This window comes from Halichoerus grypus, chromosome 2 (assembly GCF_964656455.1).
Source record: "Halichoerus grypus chromosome 2, mHalGry1.hap1.1, whole genome shotgun sequence".
NCBI classification, from domain to species: Eukaryota; Metazoa; Chordata; class Mammalia; order Carnivora; family Phocidae; genus Halichoerus; species Halichoerus grypus.
In genome coordinates, this window is record NC_135713.1 from 108,283,694 (window position 1) to 108,307,315 (window position 23,622).

Below are 23,622 nucleotides of genomic sequence, written 5' to 3' on the forward strand. Positions count from 1 at the left end.
AATAGTTGTGCAGTGAGCATCTGCTGAATTTATGAATGAATTAATGAATTTGCCCCAATGGTGCAACAACAAACAATTGTATTCTCTTATTGTCAACCAAATACAAATGACTTATTGTCAGCAAAGAGAGGGGTAAGCCGAGTAGATTTGCATCTCATCAGGATTTCTATTACATTCCTTAATACTGAAAAAAGATCCATGTGGTGAAATAGTATATTCATCAGAGTTTCCCCGCCCCCATTATTTGCAAGTAATAGAAACTAAATTTAAACTGATTTAAGCAAATAGAAAGGCAGTTTATGGGATCTTGAAACTGGGAAATTCAAGGAGTGCGGCTGATTTTCATGGGTGCAGGGCTTGTTCCAGGTGCTCTTGAGATGTGATGAGGACATCAATCTCTGTCTTTCTCTGTCCCCCTCTGCATTACGGTCTTTCTCAGGCTTTCCCCATGTGGTGGTAAAGAGAGCTGAGGCAACACCAGGTGTAATCCTGCCTGGAGAAATACCAGTGGCATGAGAGCATATATTTTGCAATGAGTCCAGAGGAGACTCAGAGCTGACTTGAAATGGATTAAGTGCCAGGCTTGAATCAGTCATGTGACTGACCAGGCCTCTGTGCATCCCATCATGGAGGTCCACCCCATCCTTTGGAGCGTGATTCTCCAACAGAACATAAGAAAGGGAGGATGCATGACAAGTATGCAGAGATGCATTGTAATAACCACAAAAAATAAGGTACAGTGCTCTCGCAGTTCATCTTTATTTATTCCTCTGAAATTGGGATTATTTCTAAGTTGTTGCCTTCCAGGTAAAAGACGTGAGATAGGGAAAGGGAAGGCTTTCTTAGGAAATCCTAAGAAATCTTTCATGGCCCAGATGAATTGAATTTGTGGCTGATATCCATTAAAATCCTGTCCATATCCAATCCAGTTAATAAGAATTTCCATTGTTTTTGAGGGGTTGGTTTTTATGGTGGAGAGAAGAAATAAATGGCTGAAATAATTCCAACCAATAATAATGCCATAACAAATTTATTAAGATTAAAAGTAGCCTAGCTGGGGAACATACTTTGACTTTTGTGGGTTCTATTCACTTGGGCTTTGTGGGCCTCTTCTTCTATTAAAAAAATACTAAAAACTATACTTTACGACTACATTGGTATAAAACAAATATAACCTGGATTATGTTCAATTTTTTTTTTTTATTTTAAAAGAAATGAAAACATTTTCATGGGTTTCTAATAGTATTATGGGCCGGGGCAAGGTATCTACTATGCCTATTACTGAAGTGAAGGTGGCCTTCTCCTAGTTACATTGGTTACATTTTAAGCCAAACAACTGTTTTCTACCTATCGTTCAACTTTTTAGTTTAAGTATGTTTGTATTATTAACATCAGTTACAAGTCAGGCAGGAGGAGGGAGACCCAGAGTTTGGAAAGGAAGCTGATATAAGCTGGTATAATGCTCCATCAGCGAAGCTACCTCTGAAAATCCTTCTCAGGTTTTGTGTCTGCAATTTCTTTTCACGGGATTTAAAGCTGTTCTACTTAGTTGGCCAAAATCCTTGTTCTTCAAAGGTTTGTGTTTTTAAATGATGCTGAGAAAGGACATGCCATTGTGATTATATTTACATTGTGAATTTGTATAGTAAGGAAAAACTAGAATTTTTCATGCAGAGAACACTTAGGGTTTTACTGAATATAGTTCTCCGAAGTTAAATTGGTGTTGGAGTATTTTCCCTGTAATCCAGGGGAAAAGCCAACCTACATTTTAACAAAGTAAGTGCTCATTCATATGTTCAATGAAGACTCCTGTTCCTTCCTTGAAGCTGACTATTTTCTGAATCTTTAGTTTCCAGTTATCTATGGTTTCAGCAAACAGAGCTAACCTGGTCACACAAATTCTGTCAACATTTACGTCTTGAGAACTTTTTGGTTGTAAACTATCCAGAATAAAACTGGATAAACTCTTCTCAATACCTATTCTTCTGCCAAATATTACTGATAAACTCTAGTGGGTTTTACTTTGTAGATGTTGGAATCAGACGTTTCTGGATTGAAAACCCAGTGTTGTTGCCTATGGGCTGCATGGCTTACACTTACTCCTGGCATATGTGATGGTCTGCCAGGGCCCGGCACCATTCAGGGCCCTGTGGGTAAAAAGCTCAGTAAGATGCAGGCCCTATCTTCAAGGAAATCACAGTTTAAAAGGAAGATAAGTAAATGGAGAGCTTCTGAAAAGAATGACAGGATAAAGCAAAAGTATCTGAGCATCTCTTAAATCAGGTTATTCTATCAAGTAAGCCTTGGAGGAAGTGATGTTTTGGTGCATCTCTCTGCCACTGAGCTTCTCTTGATCTCCAGGTAAGTGGATATTACCCTCAGGAGGTTGTTAGGTTTAAAGACAAAATGTATAAATATTATCCACCATCAAGCCAGGGAAATGCTTTTTGCAGTTTCCATTTCTTTCACTTCTTTTTTTGATAAAGAGAATGTCAGAGGGGAAAAATGGGGAAGATAATGAATCACTGATTAGATAATCAGGCCCTGAATGAAAGCGATGAGTATATTCATGTTTCATGAATTCTATATGTTTGTGTTTCAGTCAGAGAGTCTGTTAATACATCCGTATGTATCATTTATCCCAAGTATAGGTATTATTCCAGAAAAAGAATCTCTGTCTGCTCTGTATAAAGATTACAGAAACAAAACAAAGTTCTTAAACAGGAATGATCAGAATTTTCTGTTTCCAGTTATACATTTGGTTGTGAGGTAGAGGGAGCTAGAAAATTAAAACTAAAGTGTTTCACATTACAAGAAAGAGGTAAGCTAATGCTTGGGAAATGATGTCGTTGCAATACTCATACCTAGAAATTTCGCTGATATTCTCGCTAAAAATCGCTGGCTTGGAAGGGAGTTACACTTAGGGCGCCCATTGCCATTACATGTGGCAGTTGAAAAAGGAGTTGTTAATTCAGCTTGCTAACAGCTCACCTCCCCCAGGACTCACTGTGAAGATAGTTTTCAGTTAATGGCTTAGAGTCTCCCCAACTAACCAACCACTAATGGAACTGGGTACCAGGTGGTTGTAGGCATTGCTCTCCATTGCTCTGAATGTAACTAATAGTGATGGTTTTCTTGTCTTGCCCTTTCCGGTCTGTGTCGCCAATAGCAAAGACTATTTCTCATCAGTCGCACAAATTAGGTTTTTCTCTCCTGCTGACAGAGTTAGAGTCAAACCCTGGGCAGGTTGTCCCTGAGTCCTTCTCTAAACTCCGTGTCAGAATGGGAGTGCTCATGACCACACTGGAGACCAAACAGTTCTGCCGAAATCCAAAGCAGCTATGGCCTTTGGCAGTCTTCTCACTCTTGCCCCCTGGCATGGGTAGAACTAGCGTCAACTGGGTAATTCAATCCTTGGGATCCTTCTTCAATGAATGAGAAAAACCAGGAGTGGGCTCTTGCTTGTGCCCAGTTTTCTTTGGTGAAGGGTGCTGAACAGTGCCGGGCCATTTCTGGACCTCCCCTCCTCCCACCTCAGAATTTATGGTCTGCACGCCCCAGTTGTGAAGCTGGCTTGTGGCATTTTGCTGCCGCAGGCCTGTGAATGTTTAGAATTGTGTGTTTATATTTCCAGGGCTACAGTTTGAAAACCGAGGGAGCAAACAGACAGCAAAGAATTCAGAGGTCAAGCTGCTACTGCTTCCTCATTTGGAGAGCTTCTTTCATGTCTGTATATTCCGTACCTAGATTCCCATGTAGCTTCTGTTTTTCTGACCTTCATTTCTTTGGTTAGACATTTTCAAGTGGGTGTTTCTGTAAGAAATCTCCATAGAAGAGGTGTTTACATGAAGTGATGGGTAAGCAAAGTTTGCCTGACACATGGAACCTCGGAAACTTTCCCGTAATGAAAAGGTCTGGCTTGTGGGTGGGCACTCTTCCATCCAGACAGACGGGAATGTGGCGAGGCAGCCAGAAGACACATGGACTTGTGACCACCACGACAGTCACCTCGCTCGAAAAGTCCCAGCAGCTGGGCCTGTTAATCTCTTCTGAATGTACCAGCAGACGTTTGACTTCTTTAAACCTTATACTGGATTTCTTTACGTCACTGGAGTCATCACTTTTCCCCTCCTCAAGCATTCCCCCATAAGGATATCCCTTAATAAAACCCTTTTTGCCTTTTCCCGCCCTTGACCATGTGACTTGAATGTGAATATGGATTTCACTAATGGTGAAAGAAATTAACATGACCTTGACCGGACCACTTCTCTCCTCTTTGGTTCATCCCTTCTAAGAATCTCTTCATCCAAACGTGTATTTGAGCCTAAATGGATACATTTAGACACTTTGATAATTAATATGAACTCAGTATTGTTAAAACAGTTGCCAAAATATGCTCATAAAATTCAGGTAGCATCACCACCGCCCCTCCCCCTGCTCCCAACTTTGGATGGATGAATTAACTGCATCGCAGCCAGCACCCGAGTACAGAGTAATTTATTTTTGTGTCACTTCATGACGAAAGCCCAGCTGGTATTAGCTCAAGTTATGCAGCTGGCAATTAATTGAAGAAAACTCCTCTGTCACTCCTCAGTCAAACATGATCTGATTCAGCAGGTCCTGTTCACTCTCATCCCTCCTATTATACCAGAAGAACAAACGTAAATAACTCTCACTTGGCTCTGCTTGTCATGGATTGTAAATTAGCTGGCAGCATGCAGACTGATTGCATTAATGCTTTCTGGGCTGCTCTTCTCAATTGATTTTTATTTCTAGAAGAGGTTTGGACATTTCATTTCTGAGGCTTTAATGTTGTGCAGAAGAAGGAAATATGCTAGCTTGCCTTTGTTCTTATATACTGCACAGCTGATTTTCAAAGTATTTCAACAAAATTTCAAAGTATGGTACCTGTGGGGAAGGTGCTAGTCTTCTGTGAGTCGTTCTCTGTTTCTATCATACTTTGCTGTGCTGGTGGTTGTAGTTTAAATAGAACCCCAAGAGAGATTTGTTCAGGATTTTTAAATATATATAAGCATATAATGCACAGCACATGGGGTGCCAAAAATTTTTGATGAGTACATTTTATAATTCTTAAAATGTGAAACTACTTGGCATGAGGAGATGATATAGTATGTTAAAAAGCATGGAACTTTTCCATAAAATAAAACTCTGTGCAGAAATGACGTAGGAGAATTCTTGCGGGAGTGCTAAAATAGTACATCGATTTGGTCCTTGCTGGATATGAGAATTCACCAGTTGTATTATTCTGTGGAAATATGTGTTAGCACCTAGGGCCTTATGTCTGGCCTCCTTCCACCCCAATTTCTGTCCTGTCGGTCCAGTGTGCTTGTTGGGTGCTGACTGACTAGTCATTGCTGTGCCTTCAGCCCTGAAAATGAACTTAAGACAGCAACACTGTACCTTGCCAGGATTTGGGGTGCCCATGAGGGGTTCAGTGGTATTTCAGCAATAGGAACGGGGAAAGAAATGAGAACCTGGCAGAAAAAAAAAATTGAACTTCGGTGCTAGGAGGGACTTGGAAGAACTGGCTTATGACTCATTAGAGGAAGAGGATCCAAAGGGCCTAAGAGAGTCTGGCTTGGATTAGGAGGTATTGGGTTACAGGAGATCCAAAGCTAGAAAGGGCAATAAAGCCTTACGGCGCAAGGCTGTCCTAATTTGGGCATTTGATGCAGGGTCTAGTGTCCGTGAAACAGACCTCAGGGGATGAGTAATCTGGGAGGAAGAGTAGATTACTGAGGAGCCAGCAGTCAAGGCTGACCTCTAGGGCCATATCTGAGTGTCATGACTTAGTTGCACCTAAAGTTTTTGTAATGGATTCCTCCCTGGCTGGATTCTTTCGTGAGCAGATAGGCTGAGTCTAGAGAGTGGCTAGCTACAACAGAAGGGGCTGTAAAGATAGATAAACTGAGGGGCGCCTGGGTGGCTCAGTCGTTAAGCGTCTGCCTTCGGTTCAGGTCATGATCCCAGGGTCCTGGGATCGAGCCCCACATCGGGCTCCCTGCTCCGCGGGAAGCCTGCTTCTCCCTCTCCCATTCCCCTGCTTGTGTTCCCTCTCTCGCTGTGTCTCTCTCTGTCAAATAAATAAATAAAATCTTTTAAAAAATAAAAATAAAATAAAAAAGATAAACTGATATAACTATAAAATGGAGAAGCAACCTTGAGGAAACCATTGGTGTTAAAGAGAAACGGCTGTCACATTTGTCTACCTACTAAATATATGCTCTTCCTACACAATTGAAAAGGATTTAGCCAAAACTGTGTTCCCTATATAAAGGGTGTGTGTGTGGTGGGGGGGGGTCCCATGGGGAATTCCTTTTCATTTATAAAGTGATAGACAATTTAAAGTCGGGGGGAAGAAGTGTTACTAGTTTGGGTAATTCCCGCATACAGAACCAGGGATTTAAGTCCTGAAATGTAAATGTGTATTTATGTTGAACATTTGCCCCTCAGTCTGGTGATGGATATATTTGTAGACTGGGGGGTAGAGGAGGTTATATTCTAGTAAGGTATCTTCGGGGCGCCTGGGTGGCTCAGTTGGTTAAGTGTATGACTCCTGATTTGCGGCTCAGGTCATGGTCTCAGGGTTGTGAGATGAAGCCAGGCATCAGGCTCTGCTGGGCATGGAACCTGCTTAAGATTCTCTCTCTGCCTCTCCCTTGCCCTCTGCCCATCCCCATCTCTCTCTCCCTCTCTAAAAATCAAACAAATAAAACACAACCTGTCTTCTGGTTCATTTTTTTCATTTGTAGGAGCAATCTCAGTTTTGGTAACATTTAATTCATGAATTTCAGTGTAATGCTACAATTCCTTAATTTTTATTGTGTGCCACCTGTAAAGCTTATAGTGAGAGCCAGTCAGGCAATAAATATCCTGTATTGAGTCCTTTATATTTTGGGGGCATTATTTTAAAACATAGGGATATAGCAGTGAACAAGGCAAAGGTCCCCAGTCTGAAAGAACCTTTGAGAAGAATGGGAACTGACATAGTGCCTTGTAATGGTCACAGCATGGTGTGCCTGATTTCTTCAGCAGTCCTTACTAAGGGCATCACTTTCTTGAAATTCTGAGACCCTTGATTTGACTCAGCTTATGCCGGAACTGATGAGAATTAGAACTTCCTAAGAAATTCTAAGAAGATTAAAATACAAAAGCTGTAAGACAAAAATAACCCTTCTAACAAGCTCAGCTCAAGATAGGGTTTTCGACATGCTCTTCTCAGCCAGTGATTGTGCAGAGGAACACAGGGGTAATGGAAAGTCTTTGCAGCAAAGAGATTCCAAAGTGCCACTTTGTTGGTGGACTTTACAATTAGTTCTATGGTTTAAAGAGGATTAAGATTGCTTCTATAAGTTAAGGCTGTAAAATGGTATAAATGGGGGAGGATGTCACAGGATCGAAAGAAAATCTTCCCCTTCCTTTGTGGCTCTGAGAACTCAGAATGAGCAGCACCATCTAGGTAGCAAGAGAAGGAACTAGAACTGCCTTGGGAGGAGCTTATGTGCGGACCCTCCTTGTTCCGGGGCTTACAAGGGCTACGCTATCATCACAGTAAACCGATGGCACCTGTTCCTTGTGCCAGCTTAATCGCCAGCTTGGCACCGGAACAAAGAAATCACAACTGAGGCAAAACATGTTTGTAGTCGAAGGTAAAACCTCCCTTCTTCAGGCTATTTTTCCATTGCATTTTTTAAGCTTGCAGAAAGAGGCTTCTTTTTAAGAAAATGATGTGCCCTTGTGCTGTTTAAGTTTCAGCACTGAGTACATGTTTCACATTTTTAGGCAGCAAAACCGGTTTAGACACTGATGACCAAATATTTTTAAAAAAGGGAAGGGAGAATTGCTTGTATAAGTTCCATCTCCAAGTGTGGTCTCCAGGCCAGCTGCATAGGTGTCACTTGGGAACTTGTTAGAAATGCAAATTTTCTGGTTCTGTCTCAGGTCTAAGGCATGTGCCCAGAAACCTGTGTTTTAAAAACCCCCCCAGGAGATTCTGAGGTATGCTAAAGTCTGACAGTTGTTACTACAAAGAATACCACAAGGCAAACTTGTTCAGCATCTCTCAAAATCAGTTATGGTAATACTTAGAAAGTTGGAGAAACCATATATAATCCAGAGTGGGTTTTTTGTTGTTGTTTTGTTTTTTAAGCAGAATTCTATGTTTGGAGATAGGAGTTAGAATTTATTTCACTTTTTTTTTTTTTAATTAAAAAGCAAAAAGGTACAGTGAGCTATTTATGTCGTTGTGTAGGAATAATGGAGTTTGTTCTAGTGGAAAATGTATCTCATGAAAAACTTCACTAATATTATGTCTAGACACATATTCTTTTTTGAGGCAGGAAACACAATAGAAAATTGGCTGCTTCATCAAGTTCAAGGAAATGGTGTTTTAATTCTGTAGAGAAGTAATTTCATTTTCTTGGAGAAATGGGTAGACCGATAATAGTAATTTAATTTTCTTAAATATAACGATGGTTGCTACAGTTCTTACCAAGCCTGAAAGAAGTCAAATAGATTTAAATCTAGCCAGTTATTGGATTTGGGAGGGCAGTGGGGGGAGAGGGGGCAGGGTGGTGAAACTTTGTAGCAGGGAGGTAACTTTTTAAAAGCGGACAGCTAATTATCATGTACTGTTTCCTGTAGTACTTTGACCAGATAGCTAAGGGCATCAACAGACATCTGAGCTCTCAGGCCTTTGTACATAACTCCATTCGGATTTGTTCATTTCACAAGTGTCTTTGGAACATCTGCCATGAACTTCTCACTCTAATGCACAGGGTTGGACAAATGAGCAAGACAGACACAGCCGTGGTCCTTGTGAAGGCAAAGATCCAAAGGTAAAGCTGCATGAGTAAACAAGCAATAACTGAAGTCTAGTACTTTCAGATGAGGCAAATGCTATGAGAGCAGCCCTCCTAGACTTGAGGCATGGGAAAGGGGTGGTCAGGAAGAGAGAGTTCATGGAAGATGTGCTAGAATTTCCAGGCTGAGTAGAAACTAGCCAGACGAAGCAAGGGCAGACTGAGAAGAGCATATGCAAAGCACTAAGGCAGTGAGTTCTTAGCGCTCTCAAGTGGCCCACCATAGCCCCATCTGGTGGAGATGGGGGCAGGTGGTGACTACACAAGTTCTGGAGAGAGAGAGAGAGATGAAGCTGGCAAAGAACACAAGGAAGGGGGGGGGGGAGGAAAAAAAAAGGCCTTGCTAACCATGCTAAGGATTCAAGACTTTATTCCAACAAAATGGAAAGCCTTTGAGGTTGTAGGTTTGGGCTGCACTCTATAGAGACTGAATTGGGGAAGCATGGTGCTGGAGGAAAGGAGACCAGTAGACACACTGTTGTAGTAATTCTGACAAGTATTCATCACTTGGATCAGCAGCAAAGTGAGGATGCAGAGGAGTAAAAAGATTGAGAAACAAGCTAGTCAGGAAGCAGATTCACTGGACCTGGTGATTAATTAGGTGTGGACGTGACGGAGAAGCAGACACCTTCATCAACTAGTGGGCTATTCATTGAGCTAAGGGCGCAGGAGAGCTGGCAGGTTCTAGAGTGAAATGACACTTCCATATGAACATGCTGAATCTGAGTATTCTTTGGTTGCCCATGACAAATAAACTGTTGGAACTGCAATGTAGGCCTGGAACACAAGTGATCTGGGCTCCTCTCTTAGGCCACTCCGTCCTCATAAATGCTTTTCATGCTTTATCATGGAGAAGCCTAAACCAAAGAACTTTCTTTATGTCCTTGATTGCTCCCATAGTGATTCGGCACTACGTTAGCTGCCAGTTTTAAGTGCTAAGTGAATTTTAGAGTGAGGTTATTTTTCTGCAAGACATCCTAGGAAGCAGTTTGGTTTACTCAGTGAAACATGCTTACCAACCAACCACATATATTACCTTTCAGTTGGTATTTTATTTCAACAGTGGAAGATACGAGAGAACTGGAATGGTCTAAGCCCAATTTAAATATGCCTATCCTCATTTACATCACAGATCATTTCCCTGTAAGAGTAAAATGTAAATACTTCTGCTGTAGAATTGTTGCTTGATGTGAGCAACACTAGAAAATGAACAGGTGAATATAACAGCTAAAGAGCAAGACAAATATTCTTATTTTGAGAAAGAGGAATTACAGTTATCACACAACTGTCCTTAGTTTTATAACGATGTAGCAGTGCATTTTCACATAAAATATTTAAATTTGAATGTTAGAAGCTTTGTCTTGTCAAAAAAGACTTTGAGGGCCTCTTATTTACTGAGTAATTGCATGTACAAGTAATGGCTGTCAAAAACTTAAAAAAAAAAACTCATATAAATTATTAATTACTCTAAATTTTTACCCAAAATTCTCTCCATAATGATGGAACTTTTGAAGTTATTTTTGAGAGACCACAAGTTGTCACACAAATTAATACAAAAACACATAAATTTCTGCTAGCCTTCAGAATAATGAGAGCAAGTGTCCTCAACAAAATTTAGAATAGTAAAATCTTACTGTTTGCAAGTAGCCAAATTAGAAAAAGTAGGGAAGCACGTAGGAAATATTTCCGATGATAAATTCTTTTTAACACCTGCATTACTTTAGTCTATTAAGTAGACAATTAAGCCTACTCTTGTGATGTACTACATGTAAACCTCTTCTGATTCATAATTAATTTTCTGATTAATCTATTTGAAATACAAAATTCCTGCTCATACATAATGTAGATTAAAGCTGGACAGGTTGGGAGCTGGTCAAAACTGTTAAAGCATGTCTTCTGCAGGCCCATTTTCTTTTCCTGAGCTCTTTGTCATAATTCAGGTCATTAGAACCCTTATTCTCACTAACAAATGCTTTATTCTAGCCAGGACAATGTTCATCCTCATGTTCTATCATGACTTTGCCTTTAGCCGTTCAATAAAATATGTATATGTGTGTGTGTGAGTACATATACGCATAAACACATGTATATACTTAACTATTCAATAAACTATGTTAAATCTTCTGCAAATTCAGGATAAGCTTGTTTAAATTGGGGGGTGGATAATTATTGCAGCCTAACAGTGGTTCATATACTAACTATATATTGGACATCATATATGGAGCAGTATTATATTTAGAACTGAGATCCTACATCATATAGGATGTCCCAAATTTGTGGTGGTAAACAAATTAGATGAGCTAATTTACAGAGAATACAGAACTACAGAATTATGTGTCTTTTTTCATAACGTCATTCACTGCAGTAGGTACACGGTAAATCTCATACTAAAAAGAAAAGAACGTTCTTTTTTAAAAGACTGCAAGTGGAATAAGTGGATAAAATCTTTAGAAATAAGCCATATAAGCTGAAATCTAAGAGAGTTGAAGAAGTGGGAGGAGTTAAATATTATAAATACACAGAGTTGAGAGATCTGAATTGGATCCTGACCTGGGAAGTGCCAATATTCATGTTGAAAAGCTTTAAGAGTAGGTAAGAACTATCTTTTCTAATCACAGATTACAGATAAAAATTTTAAATGTATTTGCTATTACTCCAATTTCCGCATCCAGAAACCATGATCTATTCTTTTGTTTTGCATCCTTATTATTTTTAAAATATAATCCACTGAGCCCTGTATTTTGACATTGCCTCTTTTATATTTCTCTTCTCTTCTCATCTCTTCTCTTCTCTTCTCTTCTCTTCTCTTCTCTTCTCTTCTCTTCTCTTCTCTTCTCTTCTCTTCTCGGACGCCCAACATTGTTTTCTATTTTTTCTCTATGGCTTCTTTCTTCAAATAATTTTTAAAATCATATTTCCCTCAGCACCCTAAAAAAATATTTTCATTCCTTGTTTTAGGCATTTGAATTATTTAAGAGCATTGTAGTTACATCTTTGCCCAGATTATCATGCTGGTATGTTTTGGTCACTATTCTTTAAGGCTTGTAAGAGATCAGTTTCTTCAGCACAACCCAGCCCCAGACAATGCAAGGTTAGGATAATATATTAACACTGCACATGTTCCTTTTGTTGTTCAAGCATTTACAGAATCTTTTGAGTATCAAGTATGTGCAAAGCCAAGTCAACTTTAGGGAGATCTTAGGATCTGTGGGATCTGTCATAAGATTTTATAAAGAAAAGTGAAACCCCCCCAAAGATGAGTGTTAATATTCAGTTTGCATTTATAGCCTCTATGATGCCTTTTAAAAATATATCCACTCATCTTATGTCAATAAAAAGGACATATTTATTATAAGTTGTGGCAGATAGTGTTTATGAAAAGTTTATAGTCTATGTGTTAAAGGTAAAAGTGAAGAAAGTATGCTCTTTTGTTGTATTTTTCCCAATGATTTATTTAAGTATTTACCTCCCGTAAGAAATTTTTGAAACACTGGTGCTGATAATAGGCCCTAAACAAAGACCAGCTCAATGTACTTTCACACATATTATCCTATTTGCTTTTACGTCATCGCTAGGAGGTCAATATATGACACTCTTGTTTCATTAGCATCACAACAGATTATTAGGCAAATCAACAGAATGAAAATTTAAAGCTACATTATCTAACTGAAAAAGCCTTCACTTATATTTTCAAGCAATATTTCTCACCCACCTTAAATCATTTGGGGAACTTTTAAAAATCTCATGCCCAGGCCAGATACCTGGACCAATGACAAGAGAGTTTCAGGGGAAAGGCCTCAGGAGGCAGCACCCTTAACCACCCCCCACCCCCAGGGACTCCACCGCTTCAAAGACTCACTAAGCTCCACTCCTGGAAGTGCTGGTTAAGTAATGCTTCCCCCACACCTGCTCTGCCTCCCAGTGTTACTACTTTCCACCTGTTCCTGTCATTTTGAAGAGCGATCATTTGAACCAGCTGGACACATGAGAGGAGTACTCCGCCCCCCCCCAGTTGCAATCTAAGCATAAAAGCCCTATTTAGCTTCCAACAATTTGCATGAAAAACAAATGCAAAAATAAGCATCACACCTAGTATTAAGAAATACTTAATAAGAAGCTTAAAATTCCGCCTTGTCCCCCCCCTTCCCGGCCATCACATTCACACCCAGCTCAAATGCCTCTCAAGTTCTTGCCTGTATCTCCATCACTCCTGCACTGGCCTGGTCTTTGGTCAAATTAGAAGTTGCCAGGATTCTCTGACGACATTCTGTGAGATTCAGTCCAGAGCTCAGAACCCATCTCCCTAACAAGAGATTGTGTTACGTAAATTCACTGCCTAGAAACTCTCATTGGTTCTCTGCTTGTTGCCTTCAAAAAAACCCCTTAACTCACACGAAGTCCAGCATGGCCCAACTCCACTGCTCACAGATTCACCCTACTACTTCATGACGGGGTGTTCTTGTGCACGCACGTTTTGTGGAGAAAGTCTTCAGCCCCATTCTGTACCTTGGAAACTCATCATCCAACAGCTCAATAGTGCCTCTTCTGGGCCGCTGTCCCTGGTTCTCCAGAAAGAATTAGCTGCTACATGCTCTGGGTTCTCTCAGCAGGTTGGCTCCACCTTTATTATAGCAAATGTTATGTAACAAAAATGCTATTTTTGGTTACTCAAATAGAACGATAGACAATGCAGTATATGTGGTTTGTGGGGCGCCTGGGTGGCTCAGTGGGCTAAGCGACATACTCTTGATTTCTTCAGCTCAGGGGATTTATCTCAGCGTCGTGGGATCAAGCCCCAAGTGGGGCTCTGCATTTGGGGGCAGAGAATCTGCTTGGGATGCTCTCTTTCCCTCTCCCTCTGCCCCTCCCTCTGCTCACACTCTCTAAATTAATTAATTAGTTAATTAAATCTTTAAAAAACAAAAAACACCACAATATATGTGTTTTGTGCTTATTTTAACTCACAAAGGAAAATACCCATATTTTTTAAGACTTTGAAGATTTTAAAATAGGGTTGTATATAAATAGGATTTTGTTTGTTTGGTTTTGCTTTTTCATGTCTCACCCCTAGATTCTTGTTGAGAGAGAAAATCAATCTGGAAAATATGTCTAAAGAACGAGAGAAGAATTCTAATAAAATATGCTAGATTCCTATTAATATCCAAAAAGAATTTCTTGATATAATATATAATGCTTTTTTGCATGAGCGATTTTTGTTAACTGTTGAAGAGTAAATGAGACTTTTAGATTTGGATTATGGGAGGTGCTATCATATTTTCAGCAGATTCAAATGTTCAGCTTTCAAAATAATCTGCCCACATGATTTAGATATAATTTAGCCCAAACAGCTAATGGTTTACTCCAATTTTCACCATTTAACAAGCAGTTACATTTTTCTGTACATACCATCAAACAAGACTACTGTGTCAAATAGTAAGACACAACGTTTTAGAATAAAATAAAAAGGCATTCATTGTGACTTCAGCCAAGGGTTTCTCCGACCTAAGTGAGCATCAAAATGGTGGGGACAAGCTAATGAAACACACACTGTGGACCCCTTCCCTAAAGTTCCTGATCCTGTAGGTCTGTGGTGAGCCCCCAGTTGTGTTCATCCAACAAGTCCCAGGTGGTTCTGGTCTAGAGACCCCATTTCGAGAATGACTGGATTATTTTAACAATTTAGCAGTTGAACTTTCACTACAATGCATATACCTGTTGACTAACAGTGATTAGCCTGATTGTCACCAAACATCCTAATGTTTCCAGATATCTGTATATAGTCATAGACCCATAGAAGCAAACCATGTTTATATTAAGATTTTTTGCTGTTGGGGGTGCCTGGGTGGCTCAGTCAGTTAAGCATCCAACTCTTAGTTTGGGCTCGGGTCATGATCTCCGGGTCTTCAGATCAGGCCCCATGTCAGGCTCAATGGGGAGTCTGCTTCTCTCTCTCCCTCTCCTTTTGCCCTTCCCCCTGCTTGTGCTTGTGCTCTTTTTCTCTCTAAAATAAATAAATAAATCTTAAAAAAAAAAAAAAGACTGTTTTGCTGTTGTTGCTGTTTTGGCCTACTTTAGTATGTTTAATTACATCAATCCTGGAGAAAAAATAAATGTTTTCTAATCTTAGCATCACAGATTTTTTTTGAAACAACAGAAGATTCTATCTTAAACATTTTGATTTTTACTCTTCTAGTAAATATAAGCATGTGAGTTCCAGGCAACCTCTACTTTTTAAAGGCATATTGGATTTTTTTTAACTTAATGAAATTGGCAAATTTTCTCAATAAAGTCAGAGACTCATTTCTTTGCATAGATATTCTACAAATAAATGGAAAGAGTTCCACCTGTTCTTTTTGAAAAAATCAGCAAAAAACTTCTACCAGTATTTGCTGGCATGTTATTAACTTCACTCTGTTATTGGTTGTATACTGGTGTTACCTGAAGCCAGTGTGTTGGACAAATCATGTCCTAGTTCTTTCTTAAGGAAATAAAACATAAGGTTGGTAGTGTACCTTTGTATTATTTGCCAGCATCTTTTAGTAACATGTGACTGAGAATGATAGACTGTAAGGGACAGGAGCCTTGGAGAAATTCATTGATATGCCCAAATTTGTCAAAAGCCTGGAGTAGACTGAGGTTTGGAGATACCCTATAACCTCCTGCTCTCCCACCCCTCCTAAGGTGGTCCAGGTACACTGCACTTGGTGTGGGGGCATGGCCCTCAGGATGGCTTATCTAGCAGGGAGAGAGATCAAAGAAGGTTACAGTCTCACTGTAAGGTCTTCCCAAGTATCTTTTTTAGCCTCTTGGATGGGGCTTCCCAAAGCTGGAAAGAGAACCTCTGACCAGGATTGCTGATATTTTGAGCTTGCAGAAATTTATATCTTAGGTAAGGACACTAAGACCAACTTAAAAAGTATAGTGGTAGTCCTTTACATCTCTTTAAGAATATTCAAACCATTTCAGTGTAAATCATATTGACTCTGTGAATTGGACAAAGTGCTCACCTTGTTTTTCAAATGAGGGCTAATAAGGTCTCTTTAATTCAAGGGATACACTCTTCAAATGCAGCTGGAGGCCTGTGTTCTAGCAGCACACTTCAAATATGTGCCCATCGTCAACTAAATCTGGGTTTCATTCATGAATTCATTGAAAAAAGATTTATTGAGCACATACTATGTGCAAGATGCTGTTCTAAGTGCTTAGGATACAACAAAACAAACAAAATGTCATGACCTCATGGAGCTTGCATTGCAGTGAGGTAGGCAGAATAATGGCCGCCACAAAGATTTCACTGCCTAATGGACAGATCCTATGGATGTGTTGTCTTACATGGAAAAGGAGATTCTGCAGATGTGATTGAGACCTTGAGTTGTAGATTGTCCTGGGTTATCCTGGTGGGCCCAATCCAATCACTTGAGTCTTTACAAGCACAAACTCTTTTGTAATAGTGAAAGATGTGATGACACCAGAAAGTCAGAAGGATGCAGTGTCGCTGGCTTTGAAGATGGAGGAAGGGGCCCCTGAGCCAAGGAGTGTGGGTGACCTCTAGAATCTGGCAAAAGAAAAGACACAGATTCCCCCTAGAGCCTCCAGAAAGGAATGCAGCCCTGCCAACGTCTTGATTTTAGGCCAGTGAGTGTTAGACTTTGAACCTATAGAACTATAAAATAATAAATTTTCATTGTTAGGCCACTATGTTTGTGGTAATTTGTCATACCAGCAATAGAAAACTAATGGAGAGGAAGACGGACAATTTGCAAGAAAAATAAGTAAAGTGTATTGTATTTTGGATAGTGATAAGTGCTAAGGAGAAAAATAAGTCAGGGATGTATCAGGAGGGAATGCAATGTTAGATAGAGTAGCCTTCCACGTTGACATTGTGTAAAGACTTGAAGGAGGTAAGGGAGGGGAAAGAACACTTCAGACAGAGAACAGGCGGCCAAGCTCTCTCAGTCCAAAACAATGAAGCTGCACAAGGAGATCCTGAATATCAACATCAAGAGAGCAATTATCATTCCAGAATATCCCAGCTTCCCCCAGTGACCATATATTTAAGATAAAAGCTCAAAACTCAAAAGATGATATTCTGATTTTTCTATAAGGAAGTAAACATCCTGGCTTAAATAACATGGTCACTTTTTCATATTTTCTGGAGAATATATGAAAAAATTCAGGACTATTTGATTTGCACAGCATTAAAAGAAAAGATATCTTAAAACTTGGTCAAAAGCAAACAATTTGGGGACCGTCAGACTTGAGTCCCTTAGGACTGTTTATTAACATGATTATCAATCAGCTGCTTATAGCACTACAAAGGCATTTCAGACAATATCTGACTCTGAATTGTTGCTACAATAAATTAAGTGCCTGGGCGGGGAAGCTATTGTAATTATTTTATTATCATAGACTGTCTCTCACATACTAAATAAATAAAAATAAAATCAGACTGCTAATTCAGTGCAACAATTGGTCATTAATCTTGATGGAATTGTCTGTTGGAACTTCGAAGTAATCTGACTGTAGAGACCAAGTCAATGGTTTCCTGTAGTCATCCTCTTAAGTACCTGGGAAAAAAGAACTGGGTGTCTGATTCTTATTGTTTCATGATAGCATTTATTTTAATTTTCAAAGGAAGGAGAATAGAAAGTCTATGATCTGTGTCAATAGAAATATTAATGTATATGGAAAACAAATGTGGAGGTAATTACTGGTATAATAACAGACATTCTGCAATGATATTTCACAGTAAATGTGCCTTACCTTGCTACTCAAAGTGTGGCCCATGAACCAGAAGCCTGAGCAGCACCTGGGAAATTGGTAGAAATGTACATCCTTGGACCCCACCCCTGACCTCACAGGTCACAGTTTGCAGTTTAACAAGATCCCAGGCGATCCATAGGCACATTAAGTGTAAAAAGGATGCACTGAGACTGTACCTGAAACTCTGACGATGAATCTTGCCACTAAGTTGTTTAGATCTTGGCAAGCACACATGATCTCACATTATTCTGAATTCAGTGCTCTGGCATATCCTATTTTGAGAAGTTGTTGTCATCAAGGGGAGCTTAGTGTCTTAGAGCTCTGGAGCTAGGTACACAGAAGTTGGTAGTATTGGGCTTTCTGAGACACTAGCAAACCTTCTGGACGCTTATGGTTTAGATTTCAAAACCTTAAATTGGCTAACATATTTTTAAAGATGTAACAGCATAAGTTGAAGGGTGTAGACATTTAACTGGTTTAGAGGAAGGTAAATGGAAAACACAAAGGATAAGAAAGAAGAGTACAAACTTCTTGTTGAATCAGAATTTTCAGGTTGCAGGAAGCAGCCAGCACCCTCTGGCTCAGAGCGAATGCAAGCTAGTACTTGATCTTTGAAAGGCCGGTGCTTGATGCTCCTGTCCGTGCTCACACAGGGAACTCACCTTTCTCCCAGGCACTTTGTATTACGTGTTGGCAGCCAGCTCTGTGCTGTTGCCTTGTTCTTGCTTTCCTTGAATCTACTTCTGCCTCCATGAAGCTTCCAAGTAGCGATGCTCCTGTTTCTGAAGCTTGGAGACACACAAGGCAAATGAAATGCAGCTTTTACTTGACACTCGTTTGTGTCTTTAATCATAAGGCCTGTCCCCACTACCTTCTATTCCTTAAGTTAAAAAAAAGCCTTATACTATCCTTTCTGTATCCTAGTGACTCCCCTTTAGATTATCTCCTATCTTACGGCACTTTTTCTTTTCTATTTGTGGACCATAAATGAGCAAACTATTTCAAATGTAACCCAAGTATCTCAGAGCATCAGAAAGACCATCTTTTATTTTATTACCTATTCCTGGACATTATCAATGAATGTTACTTTAAATCAGGTCAGCTCTTTGGCTACCACATCCTCTTGTTGTCCCGTGTGACATACATTTCACTAAACACGCTCAGCTTAGCAACCATCCCCTTCCCTGTTAGTAGCTGCTCAATTAGATGATTTTGTTCTAACTAAAGGGCAGGACTTTGAATGTGTCCCTATTTAACTCCATATTGTTACTTTGGGGCCATTAAGCTCTTTTTATATCCTGATTCTGTCATGCATTCTATTAACTATTCTTCCTAGCTTGAAGTCATCAAATTCGTTCCCCAAACCAGACCCTTCTCTTTAATAAAGTCTGTAACTGCTCCCTTAATCCGCTTTAAATAAGCTTTAATCATATGTAAGTGATGTTACTAAGTAGGAATTTATTTCCTGGCACATGTGTATGTGTTCTTAGATATGTCAATTAATCACTATTCCTCTATTAGATTACAAACTCCTGTTTTCAGGGGTCTTCTGTTTTCTCTTTACAGTTTTGCTTACCTTTAAGTACACAGTTAATATTATTGACTCTGACTGGATGGTGGTTGATGGTTAACTAATAAAAAAAGATGAATTGAGGACTTGGTGTTTCAGATATACCAGAAGGATGCTTACTTAGGAAATGCCTTTTAATGAATAAAACTCTGACTTTTGTTAGCAAAATAGAAGGTTCAAATGAAGTTAGGGGTGCATCAAAGAAGGCTATAATTGGTTTATTCTTTTCAGTTCCTAGCCCGTGGTGATTGATCTTGCGTTTGATTTTAAAGCAAATCAGAAGTTGATGACTCAGAAATGGGTGACTCAATCAAATTATAGACAAACCCCTTGCTGCAGTGACTCTTACTAATTAAATGTCTGTGACAGAAGAATCAAAACAGAAGGAATTATATAAAATTTAGAAGCAAGACCATAACATTATTCCTTTCAGTTGGAAACACCTTAACTTATTAACCATGTAACATTTTTGAAGGAATAAGAAGGGGTTGGATTCTATTTTGTGAAAAATACTTGAATATTTCAAGTTAGATTTCACTTTATCTCATTTAAATTAAGTACATCAAGCCTCATCTATGAAGTTCTCTCAAATGTTTAGGAGGATAACTTTCAAGTTACCTTTTCTTTTCTTTTTTATTTTTTTAAGATTTTTATTTATTTGACAGAGGGAGAGAGACAGCGAGAGAGGGAACACAAGCAGGGGGAGTGGGAGAGGGAGAAGCAGGCTTCCAGCAGAGCAGGGAGCCCGATGTGGGGCTCGATCCCAGAACCCTGGGATCATGACCTGAGCCAAAGGCAGACGCTTAATGACTGAGCCACCCAGGCGCCCCTCAAGTTACCCTTTCTTTGCCTACTATGATATACCTTCCTTTGGTGGTTAAAAAATGCAAACTCTGTGAATATATTGCTAGAAAGTGGATACTGTTTCAGATATTTCAGAAGCCTCACAGGATTAAAAATCAACACTTCGTAGAAAGTATGTTTAGTACCATCTAAATTTTATAAATTGATGTATTTGTTTATTTACATATATGTAAATTTGTTCATTTACCATATATGCTTATACTGAGAGAGTAAAGATCCTGTATGAACACACAAACATACACCACCGAACTATTAGGTGATTATTTCAGAGTAAGTAGGATTGTAGACACTTCTAAATATTTTCACATTTTTGCTTTTCCATATTTTCTCTTATAAGCTTTCCTTTTGGCATAAGAAGAAAAATAGAAAGTTTTAATTAAAAATTTCCCCAGGGATAACTGGGTGGCTCAGTCTTGGTTAAGTGGCTGCCTTTGGCTCAGGTCATGATCCCCCGGGGTCCTGGGATCGAGTCCTGCATCCGGCTCCTTGCTCAGCAGGGAGCCTCTTCTCCCTCTGTCTGCTGCTTGCCCTGCTTGTGCTCTCTCTCTCTCTGTCTCTTTCTCTCTGACAAATAAATAAATAAAATCTTTAAAAAAATAATAAAATAAAAATAAAAATTTCCTCAAAGCATGCTTTGTAATAGTGAAAAATAGAAATGAATAAAAATGTATCAATAGGGGAAAGGCTATGTAAACAGAAAAGGAAACCTACGAAAATTAAGCAATGGGAAAAGATTATTGTGGTCATTTTAAAAGCTGATCAACATGCAGATTTCCTGTGGTATTTGGTGACAAGCTAACTTCCTGAAATAGTAACTGTTATAAATAATAAGAACAGATAAATGTTTAATTTTCCCTGACTTTAAATTAAAAGTGGAGAGAAAAAAATGCATTGAAGCAAACATACACTTTTTTTTTTAAACCATTGCTCTCAGTTTCAGCGTTCTCTTGTCAAACCATCACGGAAGTGGTGAGTAGACATCATTCTGTGTTTTTCCCTGCCTGGTCCTTAGAAGTCATCAGTGCGTGGCTTCACAGAGCCAGATAGAGGTTTGAGGGCTTAAGAGAAACATTCTTTGATATTGACAGTGGTGGGAAGTTTCTCCTTATTGCCTCATTGTGGTTTGTATATCAGGCAGCTGCATATCCTTTTCTGAAGCTGTGCAGTCCGTTTCCATGAGACTGTTGGCCCTGTGACGTCACTGGAACACGTTTATCTGGAGATGAGTACGTTGGGGCCTCAGCAAGCACAGCAGGTTCTGCTATGTAGCAAAGGGCACAGGAAGCAGTAATAGAGAAATTTGCTGCACGTCTTTTTCATAGGGCTTCAAAATGAAAATGTTTGTGAGTGCAAGAGTAGTTTGTTTTTAGTCAAGAGAAGTGTATCTTTTTTTTTTTTTTTTTAACAAAGCAGCTTATTAAAGTCAGTTTTCTTAGGGGCCAGCTTTTTTCCACTTTCTATATTAGTGAGTGATCCTCTATGATCACGGTAACACAACTGGTAATATGGCTGAAGCCTTTTGAGAGAGAATATAGCACAAAACAAGGTACATCCTCTAATCCTGTAAGAAATCTTGTGCAAGGAGCCAAGACAGATACGGAGCACGCTCAGAAACTGTATTGGAAATCCAGATGTGTGAAATTCAAATGGAAACAGACGGAAAACTCGATGTAGAAATCAGTTTGTTTAAATATCCTGGGAATGTTTTCATGGTTCAAAACTAATACTTGAAAACTGCATAAATATGTGTTAGATCATCTTTAAATATTCAAAAAATGTGTTCTTAATCTTCAAACAGTATTACAGATTTTAAAGTTTAGTGTTGACCATAAGATTTGTTATTTTAAAGGTATACCTTGATTTTTACATCTTTTCAGTGAGAAAAAAATGAGGGTGGGGTGTGTGTGAGTAAGTGAAATGTATGAAAAAGGAAAAAAGGGAAAAAGAAAGAGCCAAAAGATAGAGAGCCACCGACAATGGTATTGGTTGGCATCAATTTCAGAGCCAACTACCCCAATTTAGAGGATTTGCATTTATGACTAATTAAATTATAAGCTGATTGGACAGAAACTGTGTTAAGCCTACTGATGGTGCTTCATAAATATTCATATTAACAATGATAGAAGAGACTCTCTTTCAAGACTAAATACTTATAAACTGTATGCCTTGTGAATGTTGGAAAGTCAGTGTTGTTCTGCTCCTGACCTTTTCTGTCCCCTTTAAGGATAATTCTTCCTCAGGTTAACAGAAACACATCCCTGTAGCAGTAGAGTCCCTCTGTGAGCTGAGAAAGTTCTCCATGTGCAACTCTCTGAAAATGGCAGACATATTAGAATCACATTCTGTAGATCGTTAATGTCAAATGGCATAAGCAACGTCACTGGACCACAAGGTTCTTTGCCCAGAATTTACATTTTAATAAGAGCAAGTGCTAAAAGTTCTTGGCCGTTTCTCTTTTCGGGGCCATTTATCTTCAAGATGAAATTGTCTTCTCAAATTATAGCTTCAGTGCATGAAAAGTTACTCTGGTAGCCTAAATGAGTTAGTGAATGTGCAGATTAAACATCTGATACACACCAGGAAGTAACTCAGGACTGGGGAATCACCCTCTCTTGCAACTCGATTGCTGTTTGTGTGAAACAGTGAATGGTGAAGCTGTTTATGTGTGGCTATAGCAACTGTATCTAAGACTTGGGTTTATAGGAGAATAAAGTGCACTCCAGTCCCATGAGCACACATATGTGAGTATTGACCTTGATTCATAGGACTTGCTTTAAAACTACTCCAAATAAATACCCTTTTAAATTTAATTTTTCTCACATTTCTACATACTTAGTTCAAGAACAAATATTCAAATGATAACCATTCAATGACTATTCCAGGTAAATTTTAATTTTTTTTTCCTCTGAGAAGCTGAATTAATTCTCAAGCATACTTTACACGAATTTTATTTTGGTTATATTGTACTGTATTTTTTTAAATTTGTGAATGTGGGCGATTATACAATGTTCTATAATAATTCTAAACCTGAGTTTCCTTTTCTTTTCATCTCAGAGAAAGACTGTTCCTATTCATTCAGCACACTTTTTAAGGTATCTGAGAGCCAGCTGCACCTTATCTGAAATGTAAATTAATGTAAAAACCTTTTACATTCTCAAAAAACTATCAGCTACAGTCTTCGTATCTTCATGTTCATCAATAGTCAACATTCAACATTCAAACTTCAGTGGTTAACAGATATTTAAGTGCTTACTTTTCTACCCTCTGGGGAAGACAGATGTGGAATTACAAGTGAGTCACATATTATAACAGAGAAGTGGGGGGGTGGGGTGGGAAGAAGCAGGGTCTGCTGTTAGAACAGGTAACTTTTCTAAAAATTCATCAGGAAATTATGTAATTGGGGGGGTTGGGAGTGGGAAAAGGTGGAATTGTTGGGGAATGAGGTAGAGCCAGATTATATAAGACTTGGTAGTTAGTCAGGGAGCACTCAGAGGCCATTGTGGTTGGCTGGTGAAGAATGGAGTGCAGGGGGGCAAGTGTAGA

General features: G+C 39.1%; 1 protein-coding gene and 1 long non-coding RNA gene across 7 annotated transcripts in view; one reads left to right on the forward strand and one right to left on the reverse strand.

Annotated features, from left to right (window-relative positions):
- PDE4D (phosphodiesterase 4D) overlaps nt 1–23,622 on the forward strand; it is a 1,430,886-nt gene that overhangs the window by 911,954 nt on the left and 495,310 nt on the right. The gene's annotated exons all lie outside the window — the stretch shown is intronic.
- LOC118538354 (uncharacterized) overlaps nt 1–23,622 on the reverse strand; it is a 71,192-nt gene that overhangs the window by 32,477 nt on the left and 15,093 nt on the right. The window contains exon 3 of the long non-coding RNA XR_004918576.2: nt 18,308–18,433. This is a non-coding gene — a long non-coding RNA (uncharacterized LOC118538354). The remainder of the gene's footprint in view (nt 1–18,307; nt 18,434–23,622) is intronic.